The 26855-nt window shown below is 31.6% G+C and overlaps 1 protein-coding gene across 1 annotated transcript in view; it reads left to right on the top strand.

Annotated features, from left to right (window-relative positions):
• LOC143251889 (carbonic anhydrase-related protein 10-like) overlaps window positions 1–26855 on the top strand; it is a 193492-nt gene that overhangs the window by 49117 nt on the left and 117520 nt on the right. The gene's annotated exons all lie outside the window — the stretch shown is intronic.

Here is a 26855-nt window from a genome sequence, read left to right as displayed (position 1 = left end):
TGATACAAGTCGTATTCCTCTTATTAAACTGATACAGGTCGTATTCCTCTTATTAAACTGATACAAGTCGTATTCCTCTTATTAAACTGATACAAGTCGTATTCCTCTTATTAAACTGATACAAGTCGTATTCCTCTTATTAAACTGATACAAGTCGTATTCCTCTTATTAAACTGATACAAGTCGTATTCCTCTTATTAAACTGATACAAGTCGTATTCCTCTTATTAAACTGATACAAGTCGTATTCCTCTTATTAAACTGATACAGGTCGTATTCCTCTTATTAAACTGATACCAGTCGTATTCCTCTTATTAAACTGATACCAGTCGTATTCCTCTTATTAAACTGATACAAGTCGTATTCCTCTTATTAAACTGATACAAGTCGTATTCCTCTTATTAAACTGATACAAGTCGTATTCCTCTTATTAAACTGATACAAGTCGTATTCCTCTTATTAAACTGATACAAGTCGTATTCCTCTTATTAAACTGATACAAGTCGTATTCCTCTTATTAAACTGATACAAGTCGTATTCCTCTTATTAAACTGATACAAGTCGTATTCCTCTTATTAAACTGATACAAGTCGTATTCCTCTTATTAAACTGATACAAGTCGTATTCCTCTTATTAAACTGATACCAGTCGTATTCCTCTTATTAAACTGATACAAGTCGTATTCCTCTTATTAAACTGATACAAGTCGTATTCCTCTTATTAAACTGATACAAGTCGTATTCCTCTTATTAAACTGATACAGGTCGTATTCCTCTTATTAAACTGATACAGGTCGTATTCCTCTTATTAAACTGATACAAGTCGTATTCCTCTTATTAAACTGATACCAGTCGTATTCCTCTTATTAAACTGATACAAGTCGTATTCCTCTTATTAAACTGATACAAGTCGTATTCCTCTTATTAAACTGATACAGGTCGTATTCCTCTTATTAAACTGATACAAGTCGTATTCCTCTTATTAAACTGATACAAGTCGTATTCCTCTTATTAAACTGATACAAGTCGTATTCCTCTTATTAAACTGATACAAGTCGTATTCCTCTTATTAAACTGATACAAGTCGTATTCCTCTTATTAAACTGATACAAGTCGTATTCCTCTTATTAAACTGATACAAGTCGTATTCCTCTTATTAAACTGATACAAGTCGTATTCCTCTTATTAAACTGATACCAGTCGTATTCCTCTTATTAAACTGATACAGGTCGTATTCCTCTTATTAAACTGATACCAGTCGTATTCCTCTTATTAAACTGATACAAGTCGTATTCCTCTTATTAAACTGATACAAGTCGTATTCCTCTTATTAAACTGATACAAGTCGTATTCCTCTTATTAAACTGATACAAGTCGTATTCCTCTTATTAAACTGATACAAGTCGTATTCCTCTTATTAAACTGATACAAGTCGTATTCCTCTTATTAAACTGATACCAGTCGTATTCCTCTTATTAAACTGATACCAGTCGTATTCCTCTTATTAAACTGATACAAGTCGTATTCCTCTTATTAAACTGATACACAAGTCGTATTCCTCTTATTAAACTGATACAAGTCGTATTCCTCTTATTAAACTGATACAAGTCGTATTCCTCTTATTAAACTGATACAAGTCGTATTCCTCTTATTAAACTGATACAAGTCGTATTCCTCTTATTAAACTGATACAAGTCGTATTCCTCTTATTAAACTGATACAGGTCGTATTCCTCTTATTAAACTGATACAAGTCGTATTCCTCTTATTAAACTGATACAAGTCGTATTCCTCTTATTAAACTGATACAAGTCGTATTCCTCTTATTAAACTGATACAAGTCGTATTCCTCTTATTAAACTGATACAAGTCGTATTCCTCTTATTAAACTGATACAAGTCGTATTCCTCTTATTAAACTGATACAAGTCGTATTCCTCTTATTAAACTGATACCAGTCGTATTCCTCTTATTAAACTGATACAAGTCGTATTCCTCTTATTAAACTGATACAAGTCGTATTCCTCTTATTAAACTGATACAAGTCGTATTCCTCTTATTAAACTGATACCAGTCGTATTCCTCTTATTAAACTGATACAAGTCGTATTCCTCTTATTAAACTGATACAAGTCGTATTCCTCTTATTAAACTGATACGTATTCCTCTTATTAAACTGTCGTATTCCTCTTATTAAACTGATACCGGTCGTATTCCTCTTATTAAACTGATACAAGTCGTATTCCTCTTATTAAACTGATACAAGTCGTATTCCTCTTATTAAACTGATACAAGTCGTATTCCTCTTATTAAACTGATACAAGTCGTATTCCTCTTATTAAACTGATACAAGTCGTATTCCTCTTATTAAACTGATACAAGTCGTATTCCTCTTATTAAACTGATACAAGTCGTATTCCTCTTATTAAACTGATACAAGTCGTATTCCTCTTATTAAACTGATACAAGTCGTATTCCTCTTATTAAACTGATACAAGTCGTATTCCTCTTATTAAACTGATACAAGTCGTATTCCTCTTATTAAACTGATACAAGTCGTATTCCTCTTATTAAACTGATACAAGTCGTATTCCTCTTATTAAACTGATACAAGTCGTATTCCTCTTATTAAACTGATACAAGTCGTATTCCTCTTATTAAACTGATACAAGTCGTATTCCTCTTATTAAACTGATACAAGTCGTATTCCTCTTATTAAACTGATACAAGTCGTATTCCTCTTATTAAACTGATACAAGTCGTATTCCTCTTATTAAACTGATACCGGTCGTATTCCTCTTATTAAACTGATACCAGTCGTATTCCTCTTATTAAACTGATACAAGTCGTATTCCTCTTATTAAACTGATACAAGTCGTATTCCTCTTATTAAACTGATACAAGTCGTATTCCTCTTATTAAACTGATACAGGTCGTATTCCTCTTATTAAACTGATACAGGTCGTATTCCTCTTATTAAACTGATACAAGTCGTATTCCTCTTATTAAACTGATACAAGTCGTATTCCTCTTATTAAACTGATACAAGTCGTATTCCTCTTATTAAACTGATACAAGTCGTATTCCTCTTATTAAACTGATACAAGTCGTATTCCTCTTATTAAACTGATACAGTCGTATTCCTCTTATTAAACTGATACAAGTCGTATTCCTCTTATTAAACTGATACAAGTCGTATTCCTCTTATTAAACTGATACAAGTCGTATTCTGATACAAGTCTTTATTAAACTGATACAAGTCGTATTCCTCTTATTAAACTGATACAAGTCGTATTCCTCTTATTAAACTGATACAAGTCGTATTCCTCTTATTAAACTGATACAAGTCGTATTCCTCTTATTAAACTGATACAAGTCGTATTCCTCTTATTAAACTGATACAAGTCGTATTCCTCTGATATTAAACTGATACCAGTCGTATTCCTCTTATTAAACTGATACCAGTCGTATTCCTCTTATTAAACTGATACAAGTCGTATTCCTCTTATTAAACTGATACAAGTCGTATTCCTCTTATTAAACTGATACCGGTCGTATTCCTCTTATTAAACTGATACAAGTCGTATTCCTCTTATTAAACTGATACAAGTCGTATTCCTCTTATTAAACTGATACAAGTCGTATTCCTCTTATTAAACTGATACAAGTCGTATTCGTCTTTTTAAACTGATACAAGTAGTATTCCTCTTATTAAACTGATACAAGTCGTATTCCTCTTATTAAACTGATACAAGTCGTATTCCTCTTATTAAACTGATACAGGTCGTATTCCTCTTATTAAACTGATACAAGTCGTATTCCTCTTATTAAACTGATACAAGTCGTATTCCTCTTATTAAACTGATACAAGTCGTATTCCTCTTATTAAACTGATACAAGTCGTATTCCTTTTATTAAACTGATACAAGTCGTATTCCTTTTATTAAACAGATACCAGTCGTATTTCTCCTATTAAACTGATACAAGTCGTATTCCTCTTATTAAACTCATACAGGTCGTATTCTCTTATTAAACTGATACCAGTCGTATTCCTCTTATTAAACTGATACAAGTCGTATTCCTCTTATTAAACTGATACAGGTCGTATTCCTCTTATTAAACTGATACAAGTCGTATTCCTCTTATTAAACTGATACAAGTCGTATTCCTCTTATTAAACTGATACCAGTCGTATTCCTCTTATTAAACTGATACAAGTCGTATTCCTCTTATTAAACTGATACAAGTCGTATTCCTCTTATTAAACTGATACAAGTCGTATTCCTCTTATTAAACTGATACAAGTCGTATTCCTCTTATTAAACTGATACACGTCGTATTCCTCTTATTAAACTGATACAAGTCGTATTCCTCTTATTAAACTGATATTAAACTCGTATTCCAATTATTAAACTGATACCGGTCGTATTCCTCTTATTAAACTGATACAAGTCGTATTCCTCTTATTAAACTGATACAAGTCGTATTCCTCTTATTAAACTGATACAAGTCGTATTCCTCTTATTAAACTGATACAAGTCGTATTCCTCTTATTAAACTGATACAGGTCGTATTCCTCTTATTAAACTGATACAGGTCGTATTCCTCTTATTAAACTGATACAAGTCGTATTCCTCTTATTAAACTGATACAAGTCGTATTCCTCTTATTAAACTGATACAAGTCGTATTCCTCTTATTAAACTGATACAAGTCGTATTCCTCTTATTAAACTGATACAAGTCGTATTCCTCTTATTAAACTGATACAAGTCGTATTCCTCTTATTAAACTGATACAAGTCGTATTCCTCTTATTAAACTGATACAAGTCGTATTCCTCTTATTAAACTGATACAGGTCGTATTCCTCTTATTAAACTGATACAAGTCGTATTCCTCTTATTAAACTGATACAAGTCGTATTCCTCTTATTAAACTGATACAAGTCGTATTCCTCTTATTAAACTGATACCAGTCGTATTCCTCTTATTAAACTGATACAAGTCGTATTCCTCTTATTAAACTGATACAAGTCGTATTCCTCTTATTAAACTGATACAGGTCGTATTCCTCTTATTAAACTGATACAGGTCGTATTCCTCTTATTAAACTGATACAAGTCGTATTCCTCTTATTAAACTGATACAAGTCGTATTCCTCTTATTAAACTGATACAAGTCGTATTCCTCTTATTAAACTGATACAAGTCGTATTCCTCTTATTAAACTGATACAAGTCGTATTCCTCTTATTAAACTGATACAAGTCGTATTCCTCTTATTAAACTGATACAAGTCGTATTCCTCTTATTAAACTGATACAAGTCGTATTCCTCTTATTAAACTGATACAAGTCGTATTCCTCTTATTAAACTGATACAAGTCGTATTCCTCTTATTAAACTGATACAAGTCGTATTCCTCTTATTAAACTGATACAAGTCGTATTCCTCTTATTAAACTGATACAAGTCGTATTCCTCTTATTAAACTGATACCGGTCGTATTCCTCTTATTAAACTGATACAAGTCGTATTCCTCTTATTAAACTGATACAAGTCGTATTCCTCTTATTAAACTGATACAAGTCGTATTCCTCTTATTAAACTGATACAAGTCGTATTCCTCTTATTAAACTGATACAAGTCGTATTCCTCTTATTAAACTGATACAAGTCGTATTCCTCTTATTAAACTGATACAGGTCGTATTCCTCTTATTAAACTGATACAAGTCGTATTCCTCTTATTAAACTGATACAAGTCGTATTCCTCTTATTAAACTGATACAGGTCGTATTCCTCTTATTAAACTGATACAAGTCGTATTCCTCTTATTAAACTGATACAAGTCGTATTCCTCTTATTAAACTGATACAAGTCGTATTCCTCTTATTAAACTGATACCAGTCGTATTCCTCTTATTAAACTGATACAAGTCGTATTCCTCTTATTAAACTGATACAAGTCGTATTCCTCTTATTAAACTGATACAAGTCGTATTCCTCTTATTAAACTGATACAAGTCGTATTCCTCTTATTAAACTGATACAGTCGTATTCCTCTTATTAAACTGATCGTTCCTCTTATTAAACTGATACAAGTCGTATTCCTCTTATTAAACTGATACAAGTCGTATTCCTCTTATTAAACTGATACAAGTCGTATTCCTCTTATTAAACTGATACAAGTCGTATTCCTCTTATTAAACTGATACAAGTCGTATTCCTCTTATTAAACTGATACAAGTCGTATTCCTCTTATTAAACTGATACAAGTCGTATTCCTCTTATTAAACTGATACAAGTCGTATTCCTCTTATTAAACTGATACAAGTCGTATTCCTCTTATTAAACTGATACCGGTCGTATTCCTCTTATTAAACTGATACAAGTCGTATTCCTCTTATTAAACTGATACAAGTCGTATTCCTCTTATTAAACTGATACAAGTCGTATTCCTCTTATTAAACTGATACAAGTCGTATTCCTCTTATTAAACTGATACAAGTCGTATTCCTCTTATTAAACTGATACAAGTCGTATTCCTCTTAAAACTGATACAAGTCGTATTCCTCTTATTAAACTGATACAAGTCGTATTCCTCTTATTAAACTGATACAAGTCGTATTCCTCTTATTAAACTGATACTTATTAAACTGATACAAGTCGTATTCCTCTTATTAAACTGATACAAGTCGTATTCCTCTTATTAAACTGATACAGTATTCCTCGTATTCCTCTTATTAAACTGATACAGGTCGTATTCCTCTTATTAAACTGATACAAGTCGTATTCCTCTTATTAAACTGATACAAGTCGTATTCCTCTTATTAAACTGATACAAGTCGTATTCCTCTTATTAAACTGATACAAGTCGTATTCCTCTTATTAAACTGATACAAGTCGTATTCCTCTTATTAAACTGATACAAGTCGTATTCCTCTTATTAAACTGATACAAGTCGTATTCCTCTTATTAAACTGATACCAGTCGTATTCCTCTTATTAAACTGATACAAGTCGTATTCCTCTTATTAAACTGATACAAGTCGTATTCCTCTTATTAAACTGATACAAGTCGTATTCCTCTTATTAAACTGATACAAGTCGTATTCCTCTTATTAAACTGATACAGTCGTATTCCTCTTATTAAACTGATACAAGTCGTATTCCTCTTATTAAACTGATACAAGTCGTATTCCTCTTATTAAACTGATACAAGTCGTATTCCTCTTATTAAACTGATACAAGTCGTATTCCTCTTATTAAACTGATACAAGTCGTATTCCTCTTATTAAACTGATACCAGTCGTATTCCTCTTATTAAACTGATACAAGTCGTATTCCTCTTATTAAACTGATACAGGTCGTATTCCTCTTATTAAACTGATACAAGTCGTATTCCTCTTATTAAACTGATACAAGTCGTATTCCTCTTATTAAACTGATACAGGTCGTATTCCTCTTATTAAACTGATACAAGTCGTATTCCTCTGATATTAAACTGATACAAGTCGTATTCCTCTTATTAAACTGATACAGGTCGTATTCCTCTTATTAAACTGATACAAGTCGTATTCCTCTTATTAAACTGATACAAGTCGTATTCCTCTTATTAAACTGATACAAGTCGTATTCCTCTTATTAAACTGATACAAGTCGTATTCCTCTTATTAAACTGATACAAGTCGTATTCCTCTTATTAAACTGATACAAGTCGTATTCCTCTTATTAAACTCATACTAGTCGTATTTCTTTTATTAAACTGATACAAGTCGTATTTCTCTTATTAAACTGATACAAGTCGTATTCCTCTTATTAAACTGATACAAGTTGTATTCCTCTTATTAAACTGATACATGTCGTATTCCTCTTATTAAACTGATACAAGTCGTATTCCTCTTATTAAACTGATACAAGTCGTATTCCTCTTATTAAACTGATACAAGTCGTATTCCTCTTATTAAACTGATACAAGTCGTATTCCTCTTATTAAACTGATACAAGTCGTATTCCTCTTATTAAACTGATACCAGTCGTATTCCTCTTATTAAACTGATACCAGTCGTATTCCTCTTATTAAACTGATACAAGTCGTATTCCTCTTATTAAACTGATACAAGTCGTATTCCTCTTATTAAACTGATACAAGTCGTATTCCTCTTATTAAACTGATACAAGTCGTATTCCTCTTATTAAACTGATACAAGTCGTATTCCTCTTATTAAACTGATACAAGTCGTATTCCTCTTATTAAACTGATACAGGTCGTATTCCTCTTATTAAACTGATACAGGTCGTATTCCTCTTATTAAACTGATACAGGTCGTATTCCTCTTATTAAACTGATACCGGTCGTATTTCTCTTATTAAACTGATACAAGTCGTATTCCTCTTATTAAACTGATACAAGTCGTATTCCTCTTATTAAACTGATACAAGTCGTATTCCTCTTATTAAACTGATACAAGTCGTATTCCTCTTATTAAACTGATACAAGTCGTATTCATCTTTTTAAACTGATACAAGTAGTATTCCTCTTATTAAACTGATACAGTCGTATTCCTCTTATTAAACTGATACAGGTCGTATTCCTATTATTAAACTGATACAAGTCGTATTCCTCTTATTAAACTGATACAAGTCGTATTCCTCTTATTAAACTGATACAAGTCGTATTCCTCTTATTAAACTGATACAAGTCGTATTCCTCTTATTAAACTGATACAGGTCGTATTCCTCTTATTAAACTGATACAAGTCGTATTCCTCTTATTAAACTGATACAAGTCGTATTCCTCTTATTAAACTGATACAAGTCGTATTCCTCTTATTAAACTGATACAAGTCGTATTCCTCTTATTAAACTGATACAAGTCGTATTCCTCTTATTAAACTGATACAAGTCGTATTCCTCTTATTAAACTGATACAAGTCGTATTCTCTTATTAAACTGATACAAGTCGTATTAAACTGATACAGGTCGTATTCCTCTTATTAAACTGATACAAGTCGTATTCCTCTTATTAAACTGATACCGGTCGTATTCCTCTTATTAAACTGATACAAGTCGTATTCCTCTTATTAAACTGATACAAGTCGTATTCCTCTTATTAAACTGATACAAGTCGTATTCCTCTTATTAAACTGATACAGGTCGTATTCCTCTTATTAAACTGATACAAGTCGTATTCCTCTTATTAAACTGATACAAGTCGTATTCCTCTTATTAAACTGATACAAGTCGTATTCCTCTTATTAAACTGATACCAGTCGTATTCCTCTTATTAAACTGATACAAGTCGTATTCCTCTTATTAAACTGATACATTAGTCGTATTCCTCTTATTAAACTGATACAAGTCGTATTCCTCTTATTAAACTGATACAAGTCGTATTCCTCTTATTAAACTGATACAAGTCGTATTCCTCTTATTAAACTGATACAAGTCGTATTCCTCTTATTAAACTGATACAAGTCGTATTCCTGTTATTAAACTGATACAAGTCGTATTCCTCTTATTAAACTGATACAAGTCGTATTCCTCTTATTAAACTGATACAGGTCGTATTCCAATAATTAAACTCCTACAGATCGTATTCCAATTATTAAACTGATACCAATCGTATTTCTCTCATTAAACTGATACAGGTCGTATTCCTCTTATTAAACTGATACAAGTCGTATTCCTCTTATTAAACTGATACAAGTCGTATTCCTTTTATTAAACTGATACAAGTCGTATTCCTCTTATTAAACTGATACAAGTCGTATTCCTCTTATTAAACTGATACAGTCGTATTCCTCTTATTAAACTGATACCAGTCGTATTCCTCTTATTAAACTGATACAAGTCGTATTCCTCTTATTAAACTGATACAAGTCGTATTCCTCTTATTAAACTGATACAAGTCGTATTCCTCTTATTAAACTGATACAAGTCGTATTCCTTTTATTAAACTGATACCAGTCGTATTCCTCTTATTAAACTGATACAAGTCGTATTCCTCTTATTAAACTGATACAGTCGTATTCCTCTTATTAAACTGATACAAGTCGTATTCCTCTTATTAAACTGATACAAGTCGTATTCCTCTTATTAAACTGATACAAGTCGTATTCCAATAATTAAACTGATACAAGTCGTATTCCTCTTATTAAACTGATACAAACTGATACAGTATTTCTCTTATTAAACTGACACAAGTCGTATTCCTTTTATTAAACTGATACAAGTCGTATTCCTCTTATTAAACTGATACCAGTCGTATTCCTCTTATTAAACTGATACAAGTCGTATTCCTCTTATTAAACTGATACAAGTCGTATTCCTCTTATTAAACTGATACAAGTCGTATTCCTCTTATTAAACTGATACAAGTCGTATTCCTCTTATTAAACTGATACAAGTCGTATTCCTCTTATTAAACTGATACAAGTCGTATTCCTCTTATTAAACTGATACAGGTCGTATTCCTCTTATTAAACTGATACAAGTCGTATTCCTCTTATTAAACTGATACAAGTCGTATTCCTCTTATTAAACTGATACAAGTCGTATTCCTCTTATTAAACTGATACAAGTCGTATTCCTCTTATTAAACTGATACAAGTCGTATTCCTCTTATTAAACTGATACAAGTCGTATTCCTCTTATTAAACTGATACAAGTCGTATTCCTCTTATTAAACTGATACAAGTCGTATTCCTCTTATTAAACTGATACAAGTCGTATTCCTCTTATTAAACTGATACAAGTCGTATTCCTCTTATTAAACTGATACAGGTCGTATTCCTCTTATTAAACTGATACAAGTCGTATTCCTCTTATTAAACTGATACAGGTCGTATTCCTCTTATTAAACTGATACCAGTCGTATTCCTCTTATTAAACTGATACAAGTCGTATTCCTCTTATTAAACTGATACAAGTCGTATTCCTCTTATTAAACTGATACAAGTCGTATTCCTCTTATTAAACTGATACAGGTCGTATTCCTCTTATTAAACTGATACAGGTCGTATTCCTATTATTAAACTGATACAAGTCGTATTCCTCTTATTAAACTGATACAAGTCGTATTCCTCTTATTAAACTGATACAAGTCGTATTCCTCTTATTAAACTGATACAAGTCGTATTCCTCTTATTAAACTGATACAAGTCGTATTCCTCTTATTAAACTGATACAAGTCGTATTCCTCTTATTAAACTGATACAAGTCGTATTCCTCTTATTAAACTGATACAAGTCGTATTCCTCTTATTAAACTGATACAAGTCGTATTCCTCTTATTAAACTGATACAAGTCGTATTCCTCTTATTAAACTGATACAAGTCGTATTCCTCTTATTAAACTGATACAAGTCGTATTCCTCTTATTAAACTGATACAAGTCGTATTCCTCTTATTAAACTGATACAAGTCGTATTCCTCTTATTAAACTGATACAAGTCGTATTCCTCTTATTAAACTGATACAGGTCGTATTCCTCTTATTAAACTGATACAAGTCGTATTCCTCTTATTAAACTGATACAAGTCGTATTCCTCTTATTAAACTGATACAAGTCGTATTCCTCTTATTAAACTGATACAAGTCGTATTCCTCTTATTAAACTGATACAAGTCGTATTCCTCTTATTAAACTGATACAAGTCGTATTCCTCTTATTAAACTGATACAGGTCGTATTCCTCTTATTAAACTGATACAAGTCGTATTCCTCTTATTAAACTGATACCAGTCGTATTCCTCTTATTAAACTGATACAAGTCGTATTCCTCTTATTAAACTGATACAAGTCGTATTCCTCTTATTAAACTGATACAAGTCGTATTCCTCTTATTAAACTGATACAAGTCGTATTCCTCTTATTAAACTGATACAGGTCGTATTCCTCTTATTAAACTGATACAGGTCGTATTCCTCTTATTAAACTGATACAAGTCGTATTCCTCTTATTAAACTGATACAAGTCGTATTCCTCTTATTAAACTGATTCAAGTCGTATTCCTCTTATTAAACTGATACAAGTCGTATTCCTCTTATTAAACTGATACAAGTCGTATTCCTCTTATTAAACTGATACAAGTCGTATTCCTCTTATTAAACTGATACAGGTCGTATTCCTCTTATTAAACTGATACATGTCGTATTCCTCTTATTAAACTGATACAAGTCGTATTCCTCTTATTAAACTGATACAGGTCGTATTCCTCTTATTAAACTGATACAAGTCGTATTCCTCTTATTAAACTGATACAAGTCGTATTCCTCTTATTAAACTGATACAAGTCGTATTCCTCTTATTAAACTGATACAGGTCGTATTCCTCTTATTAAACTGATACAGTCGTATTCCTTTTATTAAACTGATACAAGTCGTATTCCTCTTATTAAACTGATACAAGTCGTATTCCTCTTATTAAACTGATATTAAACTGATACAAGTCGTATTCTTTATTAAACTGATACCAGTCGTATTCCTCTTATTAAACTGATACAAGTCGTATTCCTCTTATTAAACTGATACAAGTCGTATTCCTCTTATTAAACTGATACAAGTCGTATTCCTCTTATTAAACTGATACCATCGTATTCCTCTTATTAAACTGATACCAGTCGTATTCCTCTTATTAAACTGATACAAGTCGTATTCCTCTTATTAAACTGATACAAGTCGTATTCCTCTTATTAAACTGATACAGGTCGTATTCCTCTTATTAAACTGATACAGGTCGTATTCCTCTTATTAAACTGATACAAGTCGTATTCCTCTTATTAAACTGATACAAGTCGTATTCCTCTTATTAAACTGATACAAGTCGTATTCCTCTTATTAAACTGATACAAGTCGTATTCCTCTTATTAAACTGATACAAGTCGTATTCCTCTTATTAAACTGATACAAGTCGTATTCCTCTTATTAAACTGATACAAGTCGTATTCCTCTTATTAAACTGATACAAGTCGTATTCCTCTTATTAAACTGATACAAGTCGTATTCCTCTTATTAAACTGATACAAGTCGTATTCCTCTTATTAAACTGATACAAGTCGTATTCCTCTTATTAAACTGATACAAGTCGTATTCCTGTTATTAAACTGATACAAGTCGTATTCCAATAATTAAACTGATACAGGTCGTATTCCAATTATTAAACTGATCCCGGTCGTATTTCTCTTATTAAACTGACACAAGTCGTATTCCTTTTATTAAACTGATACATGTCGTATTCCTCTTATTAAACTAATACAAGTCGTATTCCTCTTATTAAACTGATACCAGTCGTATTCCTCTTATTAAACTGATACCAGTCGTATTCCTCTTATTAAACTGATACAAGTCGTATTCCTCTTATTAAACTGATACAAGTCGTATTCCTCTTATTAAACTGATACAAGTCGTATTCCTCTTATTAAACTGATACAAGTCGTATTCCTCTTATTAAACTGATACAAGTCGTATTCCTCTTATTAAACTGATACAAGTCGTATTCCTCTTATTAAACTGATACAAGTCGTATTCTGATACTCTTATTAAACTGATACAGGTCGTATTCCACTTATTAAACTGATACAGGTCGTATTCCAATTATTAAACTGATACCGGTCGTATTTCTCTTATTAAACTGATACAAGTCGTATTCCTCTTATTAAACTGATACAAGTCGTATTCCTCTTATTAAACTGATACAAGTCGTATTCCTCTTATTAAACTGATACAAGTCGTATTCCTCTTATTAAACTGATACAAGTCGTATTCCTCTTATTAAACTGATACAGGTCGTATTCCTCCTATTAAACTGATACAAGTCGTATTCCTCTTATTAAACTGATACAAGTCGTATTCCTCTTATTAAACTGATACAAGTCGTATTCCTCTTATTAAACTGATACAAGTCGTATTCCTCTTATTAAACTGATACAGTCGTATTCCTCTTATTAAACTGATACAAGTCGTATTCCTCTTATTAAACTGATACAAGTCGTATTCCTCTTATTAAACTGATACTGATACAGTCGTATTCCTCTTATTAAACTGATACAGGTCGTATTCCTCTTATTAAACTGATACAAGTCGTATTCCTCTTATTAAACTGATACAAGTCGTATTCCTCTTATTAAACTGATACAGGTCGTATTCCTCTTATTAAACTGATACAGGTCGTATTCCTCTTATTAAACTGATACAAGTCGTATTCCTCTTATTAAACTGATACAAGTCGTATTCCTCTTATTAAACTGATACAAGTCGTATTCCTCTTATTAAACTGATACAAGTCGTATTCCTCTTATTAAACTGATACAAGTCGTATTCCTCTTATTAAACTGATACAAGTCGTATTCCTCTTATTAAACTGATACAGGTCGTATTCCTCTTATTAAACTGATACATTCCTCTTAGTCGTATTCCTCTTATTAAACTGATACAAGTCGTATTCCTCTTATTAAACTGATACCAGTCGTATTCCTCTTATTAAACTGATACAAGTCGTATTCCTCTTATTAAACTGATACAAGTCGTATTCCTCTTATTAAACTGATACAAGTCGTATTCCTCTTATTAAACTGATACCAGTCGTATTCCTCTTATTAAACTGATACAAGTCGTATTCCTCTTATTAAACTGATACAAGTCGTATTCCTCTTATTAAACTGATACAGTCGTATTCCTCTTATTAAACTGATACAAGTCGTATTCCTCTTATTAAACTGATACAGGTCGTATTCCTCTTATTAAACTGATACAAGTCGTATTCCTCTTATTAAACTGATACAAGTCGTATTCCTCTTATTAAACTGATACAAGTCGTATTCCTCTTATTAAACTGATACCAGTCGTATTCCTCTTATTAAACTGATACAAGTCGTATTCCTCTTATTAAACTGATACAAGTCGTATTCCTCTTATTAAACTGATACAAGTCGTATTCCTCTTATTAAACTGATACAAGTCGTATTCCTCTTATTAAACTGATACAAGTCGTATTCCTCTTATTAAACTGATACAAGTCGTATTCCTCTTATTAAACTGATACAAGTCGTATTCCTCTTATTAAACTGATACAGGTCGTATTCCTCTTATTAAACTGATACAAGTCGTATTCCTCTTATTAAACTGATACAAGTCGTATTCCTCTTATTAAACTGATACAAGTCGTATTCCTCTTATTAAACTGATACAAGTCGTATTCCTCTTATTAAACTGATACAAGTCGTATTCCTCTTATTAAACTGATACAAGTCGTATTCCTCTTATTAAACTGATACAAGTCGTATTCCTCTTATTAAACTGATACAAGTCGTATTCCTCTTATTAAACTGATACAAGTCGTATTCCTCTTATTAAACTGATACAGTCGTATTCCTAAACTTATCGTATTCCTCTTATTAAACTGATACAGGTCGTATTCCTCTTATTAAACTGATACAGGTCGTATTCCAATTATTAAACTGATACAGGTCGTATTCCTCTTATTAAACTGATAAGTCGTATTCCTTTTATTAAACTGATACAAGTCGTATTCCTCTTATTAAACTGATACAAGTCGTATTCCTCTTATTAAACTGATACAAGTCGTATTCCTCTTATTAAACTGATACAAGTCGTATTCCTCTTATTAAACTGATACAAGTCGTATTCCTCTTATTAAACTGATACAGGTCGTATTCCTCTTATTAAACTGATACAAGTCGTATTCCTCTTATTAAACTGATACAAGTCGTATTCCTCTTATTAAACTGATACAAGTCGTATTCCTCTTATTAAACTGATACAAGTCGTATTCCTCTTATTAAACTGATACAAGTCGTATTCCTCTTATTAAACTGATACAAGTCGTATTCCTCTTATTAAACTGATACAAGTCGTATTCCTCTTATTAAACTGATACAGTCGTATTCCTCTTATTAAACTGATACAAGTCGTATTCCTCTTATTAAACTGATACAAGTCGTATTCCTCTTATTAAACTGATACAAGTCGTATTCCTCTTATTAAACTGATACAAGTCGTATTCCTCTTATTAAACTGATACAAGTCGTATTCCTCTTATTAAACTGATACAGGTCGTATTCCTCTTATTAAACTGATACAGGTCGTATTCCTCTTATTAAACTGATACAAGTCGTATTCCTCTTATTAAACTGATACAAGTCGTATTCCTCTTATTAAACTGATACATTCCTCTTATTAAACTGTCGTATTCCTCTTATTAAACTGATACAAGTCGTATTCCTCTTATTAAACTGATACAGGTCGTATTCCTCTTATTAAACTGATACAAGTCGTATTCCTCTTATTAAACTGATACAAGTCGTATTCCTCTTATTAAACTGATACAAGTCGTATTCCTCTTATTAAACTGATACAAGTCGTATTCCTCTTATTAAACTGATACAAGTCGTATTCCTCTTATTAAACTGATACAAGTCGTATTCCTCTTATTAAACTGATACAAGTCGTATTCCTCTTATTAAACTGATACAAGTCGTATTCCTCTTATTAAACTGATACAAGTCGTATTCCTCTTATTAAACTGATACAAGTCGTATTCCTCTTATTAAACTGATACAAGTCGTATTCCTCTTATTAAACTGATACAAGTCGTATTCCTCTTATTAAACTGATACAGGTCGTATTCCAATTATTAAACTGATACAAGTCGTATTCCTCTTATTAAACTGATACAAGTCGTATTCCTCTTATTAAACTGATACAAGTCGTATTCCTCTTATTAAACTCGTATTCCTCTTATTAAACTGATACAAGTCGTATTCCTCTTATTAAACTGATACAGGTCGTATTCCTCTTATTAAACTGATACAGGTCGTATTCCTGATACTCGTATTTAAACTGATACAGGTCGTATTCCTCTTATTAAACTGATACAAGTCGTATTCCTCTTATTAAACTGATACAAGTCGTATTCCTCTTATTAAACTGATACAAGTCGTATTCCTCTTATTAAACTGATACAAGTCGTATTCCTCTTATTAAACTGATACAAGTCGTATTCCTCTTATTAAACTGATACAAGTCGTATTCCTCTTATTAAACTGATACAAGTCGTATTCCTCTTATTAAACTGATACAAGTCGTATTCCTATTATTAAACTGATACCAGTCGTATTCCTCTTATTAAACTGATACATGTCGTATTCCTCTTATTAAACTGATACTCGTATTCCTCTTATTAAACTGATACAAGTCGTATTCCTCTTATTAAACTGATACAAGTCGTATTCCTCTTATTAAACTGATACAAGTCGTATTCCTCTTATTAAACTGATACAAGTCGTATTCCTCTTATTAAACTGATACAAGTCGTATTCCTCTTATTAAACTGATACAGGTCGTATTCCTCTTATTAAACTGATACAAGTCGTATTCCTCTTATTAAACTGATACAAGTCGTATTCCTCTTATTAAACTGATACAAGTCGTATTCCTCTTATTAAACTGATACAAGTCGTATTCCTCTTATTAAACTGATACAAGTCGTATTCCTCTTATTAAACTGATACAAGTCGTATTCCTCTTATTAAACTGATACAAGTCGTATTCCTCTTATTAAACTGATACAAGTCGTATTCCTCTTATTAAACTGATACAAGTCGTATTCCTCTTATTAAACTGATACAGGTCGTATTCCTCTTATTAAACTGATACAGGTCGTATTCCAATTATTAAACTGATACAGGTCGTATTCCTCTTATTAAACTGATACCAGTCGTATTCCTCTTATTAAACTGATACATGTCGTATTCCTCTTATTAAACTGATACAGGTCGTATTCCTCTTATTAAACTGATACAAGTCGTATTCCTCTTATTAAACTGATACAAGTCGTATTCCTCTTATTAAACTGATACCAGTCGTATTCCTCTTATTAAACTGATACAAGTCGTATTCCTCTTATTAAACTGATACAAGTCGTATTCCTCTTATTAAACTGATACAAGTCGTATTCCTCTTATTAAACTGATACAGGTCGTATTCCTCTTATTAAACTGATACAAGTCGTATTCCTCTTATTAAACTGATACAAGTCGTATTCCTCTTATTAAACTGATACAAGTCGTATTCCTCTTATTAAACTGATACAAGTCGTATTCCTCTTATTAAACTGATACAAGTCGTATTCCTCTTATTAAACTGATACAAGTCGTATTCCTCTTATTAAACTGATACAAGTCGTATTCCTCTTATTAAACTGATACAAGTCGTATTCCTCTTATTAAACTGATACAAGTCGTATTCCTCTTATTAAACTGATACAAGTCGTATTCCTCTTATTAAACTGATACAAGTCGTATTCCTCTTATTAAACTGATACAAGTCGTATTCCTCTTATTAAACTGATACAAGTCGTATTCCTCTTATTAAACTGATACAAGTCGTATTCCTCTTATTAAACTGATACAAGTCGTATTCCTCTTATTAAACTGATACAAGTCGTATTCCTCTTATTAAACTGATACAGTCGTCGTATTAAACTGATACTCGTTTCCTCTTATTAAACTGATACAAGTCGTATTCCTCTTATTAAACTGATACAAGTCGTATTCCTCTTATTAAACTGATACAAGTCGTATTCCTCTTATTAAACTGATACAAGTCGTATTCCTCTTATTAAACTGATACAGGTCGTATTCCTCTTATTAAACTGATACAGGTCGTATTCCTCTTATTAAACTGATACCAGTCGTATTCCTCTTATTAAACTGATACCAGTCGTATTCCTCTTATTAAACTGATACAAGTCGTATTCCTCTTATTAAACTGATACAAGTCGTATTCCTCTTATTAAACTGATACAAGTCGTATTCCTCTTATTAAACTGATACAAGTCGTATTCCTCTTATTAAACTGATACAGGTCGTATTCCAATAATTAAACTGATACAGATCGTATTCCTCTTATTAAACTGATACAGGTCGTATTCCTCTTATTAAACTGATACCGGTCGTATTCCTCTTATTAAACTGATACAAGTCGTATTCCTCTTATTAAACTGATACAGGTCGTATTCCTCTTATTAAACTGATACAAGTCGTATTCCTCTTATTAAACTGATACAAGTCGTATTCCTCTTATTAAACTGATACAAGTCGTATTCCTCTTATTAAACTGATACAAGTCGTATTCCTCTTATTAAACTGATACAAGTCGTATTCCTCTTATTAAACTGATACAAGTCGTATTCCTCTTATTAAACTGATACAAGTCGTATTCCTCTTATTAAACTGATACAGGTCGTATTCCTCTTATTAAACTGATACCGGTCGTATTCCTCTTATTAAACTGATACCGGTCGTATTCCTCTTATTAAACTGATACAAGTCGTATTCCTCTTATTAAACTGATACAAGTCGTATTCCTCTTATTAAACTGATACAAGTCGTATTCCTCTTATTAAACTGATACAAGTCGTATTCCTCTTATTAAACTGATACTTTTCGTATTCCTCTTATTAAACTGATACAAGTCGTATTCCTCTTATTAAACTGATACAAGTCGTATTCCTTTTATTAAACTGATACAAGTCGTATTCCTCTTATTAAACTGATACAAGTCGTATTCCTCTTATTAAACTGATACAAGTCGTATTTAAACTGATATTAAACTGATATTAAACTGATACAAGTCGTATTCCTCTTATTAAACTGATACAAGTCGTATTCCTCTTATTAAACTGATACAAGTCGTATTCCTCTTATTAAACTGATACAGGTCGTATTCCTCTTATTAAACTGATACAAGTCGTATTCCTCTTATTAAACTGATACCAGTCGTATTCCTCTTATTAAACTGATACCAGTCGTATTCCTCTTATTAAACTGATACAAGTCGTATTCCTCTTATTAAACTGATACAAGTCGTATTCCTCTTATTAAACTGATACAAGTCGTATTCCTCTTATTAAACTGATACGTCGTATTCCTCTTATTAAACTGATACAGGTCGTATTCCTCTTATTAAACTGATACAAGTCGTATTCCTCTTATTAAACTGATACAAGTCGTATTCCTATTATTAAACTGATACAAGTCGTATTCCTCTTATTAAACTGATACAAGTCGTATTCCTCTTATTAAACTGATACAGTCGTATTCCTCTTATTAAACTGATACAGGTCGTATTCCTTTTATTAAACTGATACAAGTCGTATTCGTCTTATTAAACTGATACAAGTCGTATTCCTCTTATTAAACTGATACAAGTCGTATTCCTCTTATTAAACTGATACAAGTCGTATTCCTCTTATTAAACTGATACAAGTCGTATTCCTCTTATTAAACTGATACAGGTCGTATTCCTCTTATTAAACTGATACAAGTCGTATTCCTCTTATTAAACTGATACCAGTCGTATTCCTCTTATTAAACTGATACAAGTCGTATTCCTCTTATTAAACTGATACAGGTCGTATTCCTCTTATTAAACTGATACAATTAAACTGATACAAGTCGTATTCCTCTTATTAAACTGATACAAGTCGTATTCCTCTTATTAAACTGATACAAGTCGTATTCCTCTTATTAAACTGATACAAGTCGTATTCCTCTTATTAAACTGATACAAGTCGTATTCCTCTTATTAAACTGATAGAAGTCGTATTCCTTTTATTAAACTGATACAAGTCGTATTCCTTTTATTAAACTGATACCTCTTATTCGTATTCCTATTCCTATTAAACTGATACAAGTCGTATTCCTCTTATTAAACTGATACAAGTCGTATTCCTCTTATTAAACTGATACCAGTCGTATTTCTCTTATTAAACTGATAGAAGTCGTATTCCTCTTATTAAACTGATACAGATCGTATTCCTCTTATTAAAGTGATACATGTCGTATTCCTCTTATTAAATTCATACAAGTCGTATTCCTCTTATTAAACTGATACAAGTCGTATTCCTCTTATTAAACTGATACAAGTCGTATTCCTCTTATTAAACTGATACAGGTCGTATTCCTCTTATTAAACTGATACAGGTCGTATTCCAATTATTAAACTGATACAGGTCGTATTCCTCTTATTAAACTGATACAATTCGTATTCCTCTTATTAAACTGATACAAGTCGTATTCCTCTTATTAAACTGATACAAGTCGTATTCCTCTTATTAAACTGATACAGGTCGTATTCCTCTTATTAAACTGATACAAGTCGTATTCCTCTTATTAAACTGATACAAGTCGTATTCCTCTTATTAAACTGATACGTATTCGTATTACAGGTCGTATTCCTCTTATTAAACTGATACAAGTCGTATTCCTCTTATTAAACTGATACAAGTCGTATTCCTCTTATTAAACTGATACAAGTCGTATTCCTCTTATTAAACTGATACAAGTCGTATTCCTCTTATTAAACTGATACAAGTCGTATTCCTCTTATTAAACTGATACAAGTCGTATTCCTCTTATTAAACTGATACAGGTCGTATTCCTCTTATTAAACTGATACAGGTCGTATTCCTCTTATTAAACTGATACAAGTCGTATTCCTCTTATTAAACTGATACAGGTCGTATTCCTCTTATTAAACTGATACCAGTCGTATTCCTCTTATTAAACTGATACAAGTCGTATTCCTCTTATTAAACTGATACAAGTCGTATTCCTCTTATTAAACTGATACAAGTCGTATTCCTCTTATTAAACTGATACAAGTCGTATTCCTCTTATTAAACTGATACAAGTCGTATTCCTCTTATTAAACTGATACAAGTCGTATTCCTCTTATTAAACTGATACATTCCTCTTATTCGTATTCCTCTTATTAAACTGATACAAGTCGTATTCCTCTTATTAAACTGTATACTTATTAAACTGATACAAGTCGTATTCCTCTTATTAAACTGATACAGGTCGTATTCCTCTTATTAAACTGATACAGTCGTATTCCTCTTATTAAACTGATACAATTAAACTGATACGTCGTATTCCTCTTATTAAACTGATACAAGTCGTATTCCTCTTATTAAACTGATACAAGTCGTATTCCTCTTATTAAACTGATACAAGTCGTATTCCTCTTATTAAACTGATACAAGTCGTATTCCTCTTATTAAACTGATACAGGTCGTATTCCTCTTATTAAACTGATACAAGTCGTATTCCTCTTATTAAACTGATACCAGTCGTATTCCTCTTATTAAACTGATACCAGTCGTATTCCTCTTATTAAACTGATACAAGTCGTATTCCTCTTATTAAACTGATACAAGTCGTATTCCTCTTATTAAACTGATACAAGTCGTATTCCTCTTATTAAACTGATACAAGTCGTATTCCTCTTATTAAACTGATACAAGTCGTATTCCTCTTATTAAACTGATACAAGTCGTATTCCTCTTATTAAACTGATACAAGTCGTATTCCTCTTATTAAACTGATACAAGTCGTATTCCTCTTATTAAACTGATACAAGTCGTAGTCGTATTCCTCTTATTAAACTGATACAAGTCGTATTCCTCTTATTAAACTGATACAAGTCGTATTCCTCTTATTAAACTGATACAAGTCGTATTCCTCTTATTAAACTGATACAAGTCGTATTCCTCTTATTAAACTGATACAAGTCGTATTCCTCTTATTAAACTGATACCAGTCGTATTCCTCTTATTAAACTGATACAAGTCGTATTCCTCTTATTAAACTGATACAAGTCGTATTCCTCTTATTAAACTGATACAAGTCGTATTCCTCTTATTAAACTGATACAGGTCGTATTCCTCTTATTAAACTGATACAAGTCGTATTCCTCTTATTAAACTGATACAAGTCGTATTCCTCTTATTAAACTGATACAAGTCGTATTCCTCTTATTAAACTGATACAAGTCGTATTCCTCTTATTAAACTGATACAAGTCGTATTCCTCTTATTAAACTGATACAAGTCGTATTCCTCTTATTAAACTGATACAAGTCGTATTCCTCTTATTAAACTGATACAAGTCGTATTCCTCTTATTAAACTGATACAAGTCGTATTCCTCTTATTAAACTGATACAAGTCGTATTCCTCTTATTAAACTGATACAAGTCGTATTCCTGATACAAGTCGTATTCCTCTTATTAAACTGATACAAGTCGTATTCCTCTTATTAAACTGATACAAGTCGTATTCCTCTTATTAAACTGATACAGGTCGTATTCCTCTTATTAAACTGATACAAGTCGTATTCCTCTTATTAAACTGATACAGGTCGTATTCCTCTTATTAAACTGATACAAGTCGTATTCCTCTTATTAAACTGATACAAGTCGTATTCCTCTTATTAAACTGATACAAGTCGTATTCCTCTTATTAAACTGATACAAGTCGTATTCCTCTTATTAAACTGATACAAGTCGTATTCCTCTTATTAAACTGATACAAGTCGTATTCCTCTTATTAAACTGATACAAGTCGTATTCCTCTTATTAAACTGATACAAGTCGTATTCCTCTTATTAAACTGATACAAGTCGTATTCCTCTTATTAAACTGATACAAGTCGTATTCCTCTTATTAAACTGATACAAGTCGTATTCCTCTTATTAAACTGATACAAGTCGTATTCCTCTTATTAAACTGATACAGGTCGTATTCCTCTTATTAAACTGATACAAGTCGTATTCCTCTTATTAAACTGATACAAGTCGTATTCCTCTTATTAAACTGATACTAGTCGTATTCCTTTTTTAAACTGATACCAGTCGCAATTCTCTTATTAAACTGATAGCAGTCGTTTTCTTCTTATTAAACTGATACAGATACGTCGTATTCTCTTATTAAACTGATACAAGTCGTATTCCTCTTATTAAACTGATACAAGTCGTATTCCTCTTATTAAACTGATACAAGTCGTATTCCTCTTATTAAACTGATACAAGTCGTATTCCTCTTATTAAACTGATACAAGTCGTATTCCTCTTATTAAACTGATACAGGTCGTATTCCTCTTATTAAACTGATACAAGTCGTATTCCTCTTATTAAACTGATACAAGTCGTATTCCTCTTATTAAACTGATACAAGTCGTATTCCTCTTATTAAACTGATACAAGTCGTATTCCTCTTATTAAACTGATACAAGTCGTATTCCTCTTATTAAACTGATACAAGTCGTATTCCTCTTATTAAACTGATACAAGTCGTATTCCTCTTATTAAACTGATACAGGTCGTATTCCTCTTATTAAACTGATACAAGTCGTATTCCTCTTATTAAACTGATACAAGTCGTATTCCTCTTATTAAACTGATACCAGTCGTATTCCTCTTATTAAACTGATACAAGTCGTATTCCTCTTATTAAACTGATACAAGTCGTATTCCTCTTATTAAACTGATACAAGTCGTATTCCTCTTATTAAACTGATACAAGTCGTATTCCTCTTATTAAACTGATACAGGTCGTATTCCTCTTATTAAACTGATACAGGTCGTATTCCGTATTCCTTATTAAACTTAAACTGATACCAGTCGTATTCCTCTTATTAAACTGATACCAGTCGTATTCCTCTTATTAAACTGATACAAGTCGTATTCCTCTTATTAAACTGATACAAGTCGTATTCCTCTTATTAAACTGATACAAGTCGTATTCCTCTTATTAAACTGATACAGGTCGTATTCCTCTTATTAAACTGATACAAGTCGTATTCCTCTTATTAAACTGATACAAGTCGTATTCCTCTTATTAAACTGATACAAGTCGTATTCCTCTTATTAAACTGATACAAGTCGTATTCCTCTTATTAAACTGATACAAGTCGTATTCCTCTTATTAAACTGATACAAGTCGTATTCCTCTTATTAAACTGATACAAGTCGTATTCCTCTTATTAAACTGATACAAGTCGTATTCCTCTTATTAAACTGATACAAGTCGTATTCCTCTTATTAAACTGATACAAGTCGTATTCCTCTTATTAAACTGATACAAGTCGTATTCCTCTTATTAAACTGATACAAGTCGTATTCCTCTTATTAAACTGATACAAGTCGTATTCCTCTTATTAAACTGATACAAGTCGTATTCCTCTTATTAAACTGATACAAGTCGTATTCCTCTTATTAAACTGATACCAGTCGTATTCCTCTTATTAAACTGATACAAGTCGTATTCCTCTTATTAAACTGATACAAGTCGTATTCCTCTTATTAAACTGATACAAGTCGTATTCCTCTTATTAAACTGATACAAGTCGTATTCCTCTTATTAAACTGATAGAAGTCGTATTCCTCTCATTAAACTGATACCAGTCGTATTCCTCTCTTTATTAAACTGATACAACTGATCGTATTCCTCTTATTAAACTGATACAAGTTGTATTCCTCTTATTAAACTGATACAAGTCGTATTCCTCTTATTAAACTGATACAGGTCGTATTCCTCTTATTAAACTGATACAGGTCGTATTCCTCTTATTAAACTGATACCTCTTAGTCGTATTCCTCTTATTAAACTGATACAAGTCGTATTCCTCTTATTAAACTGATACATGTCGTATTCCTCTTATTAAACTGATACAAGTCGTATTCCTCTTATTAAACTGATACAGGTCGTATTCCTCTTATTAAACTGATACAGGTCGTATTCCTCTTATTAAACTGATACAAGTCGTATTCCTCTTATTAAACTGATACAAGTCGTATTCCTCTTATTAAACTGATACAAGTCGTATTCCTCTTATTAAACTGATACAAGTCGTATTCCTCTTATTAAACTGATACAGTCGTATTCCTCTTATTAAACTGATACAAGTCGTATTCCTCTTATTAAACTGATACAAGTCGTATTCCTCTTATTAAACTGATACAAGTCGTATTCCTCTTATTAAACTGATACAGGTCGTATTCCTCTTATTAAACTGATACAAGTCGTATTCCTCTTATTAAACTGATACAAGTCGTATTCCTCTTATTAAACTGATACAAGTCGTATTCCTCTTATTAAACTGATACAAGTCGTATTCCTCTTATTAAACTGATACAAGTCGTATTCCTCTTATTAAACTGATACAAGTCGTATTCCTCTTATTAAACTGATACAAGTCGTATTCCTCTTATTAAACTGATACAGGTCGTATTCCTCTTATTAAACTGATACAAGTCGTATTCCTCTTATTAAACTGATACAAGTCGTATTCCTCTTATTAAACTGATACAAGTCGTATTCCTCTTATTAAACTGATACCAGTCGTATTCCTCTTATTAAACTGATACAAGTCGTATTCCTCTTATTAAACTGATACAAGTCGTATTCCTCTTATTAAACTGATACCAGTCGTATTCCTCTTATTAAACTGATACAAGTCGTATTCCTCTTATTAAACTGATACAGGTCGTATTCCTCTTATTAAACTGATACATACAAGTCGTATTCATCTTATTAAACTGATACAGGTCATATTCCTCTTATCAAACTGATACCAGTCGTATTCATCTTATTAAACTGATACCTATCGTATTCCTCTTATTAAACTGATACAAGTCGTATTCCTCTTATTAAACTGATACAAGTCGTATTCCTCTTATTAAACTGATACAAGTCGTATTCCTCTTATTAAACTGATACCAGTCGTATTCCTCTTATTAAACTGATACAAGTCGTATTCCTCTTATTAAACTGATACAAGTCGTATTCCTCTTATTAAACTGATACAAGTCGTATTCCTCTTATTAAACTGATACAAGTCGTATTCCTCTTATTAAACTGATACAAGTCGTATTCCTCTTATTAAACTGATACAAGTCGTATTCCTCTTATTAAACTGATACAAGTCGTATTCCTCTTATTAAACTGATACAAGTCGTATTCCTCTTATTAAACTGATACAAGTCGTATTCCTCTTATTAAACTGAT

This window comes from Tachypleus tridentatus, chromosome 6 (genome assembly GCF_004210375.1).
Source record: "Tachypleus tridentatus isolate NWPU-2018 chromosome 6, ASM421037v1, whole genome shotgun sequence".
Classification (NCBI taxonomy): Eukaryota; Metazoa; Arthropoda; class Merostomata; order Xiphosura; family Limulidae; genus Tachypleus; species Tachypleus tridentatus.
The sequence above is the reverse complement of the archived record's forward strand: the minus strand, read 5'-3'. Positions and strand labels throughout refer to the sequence as shown.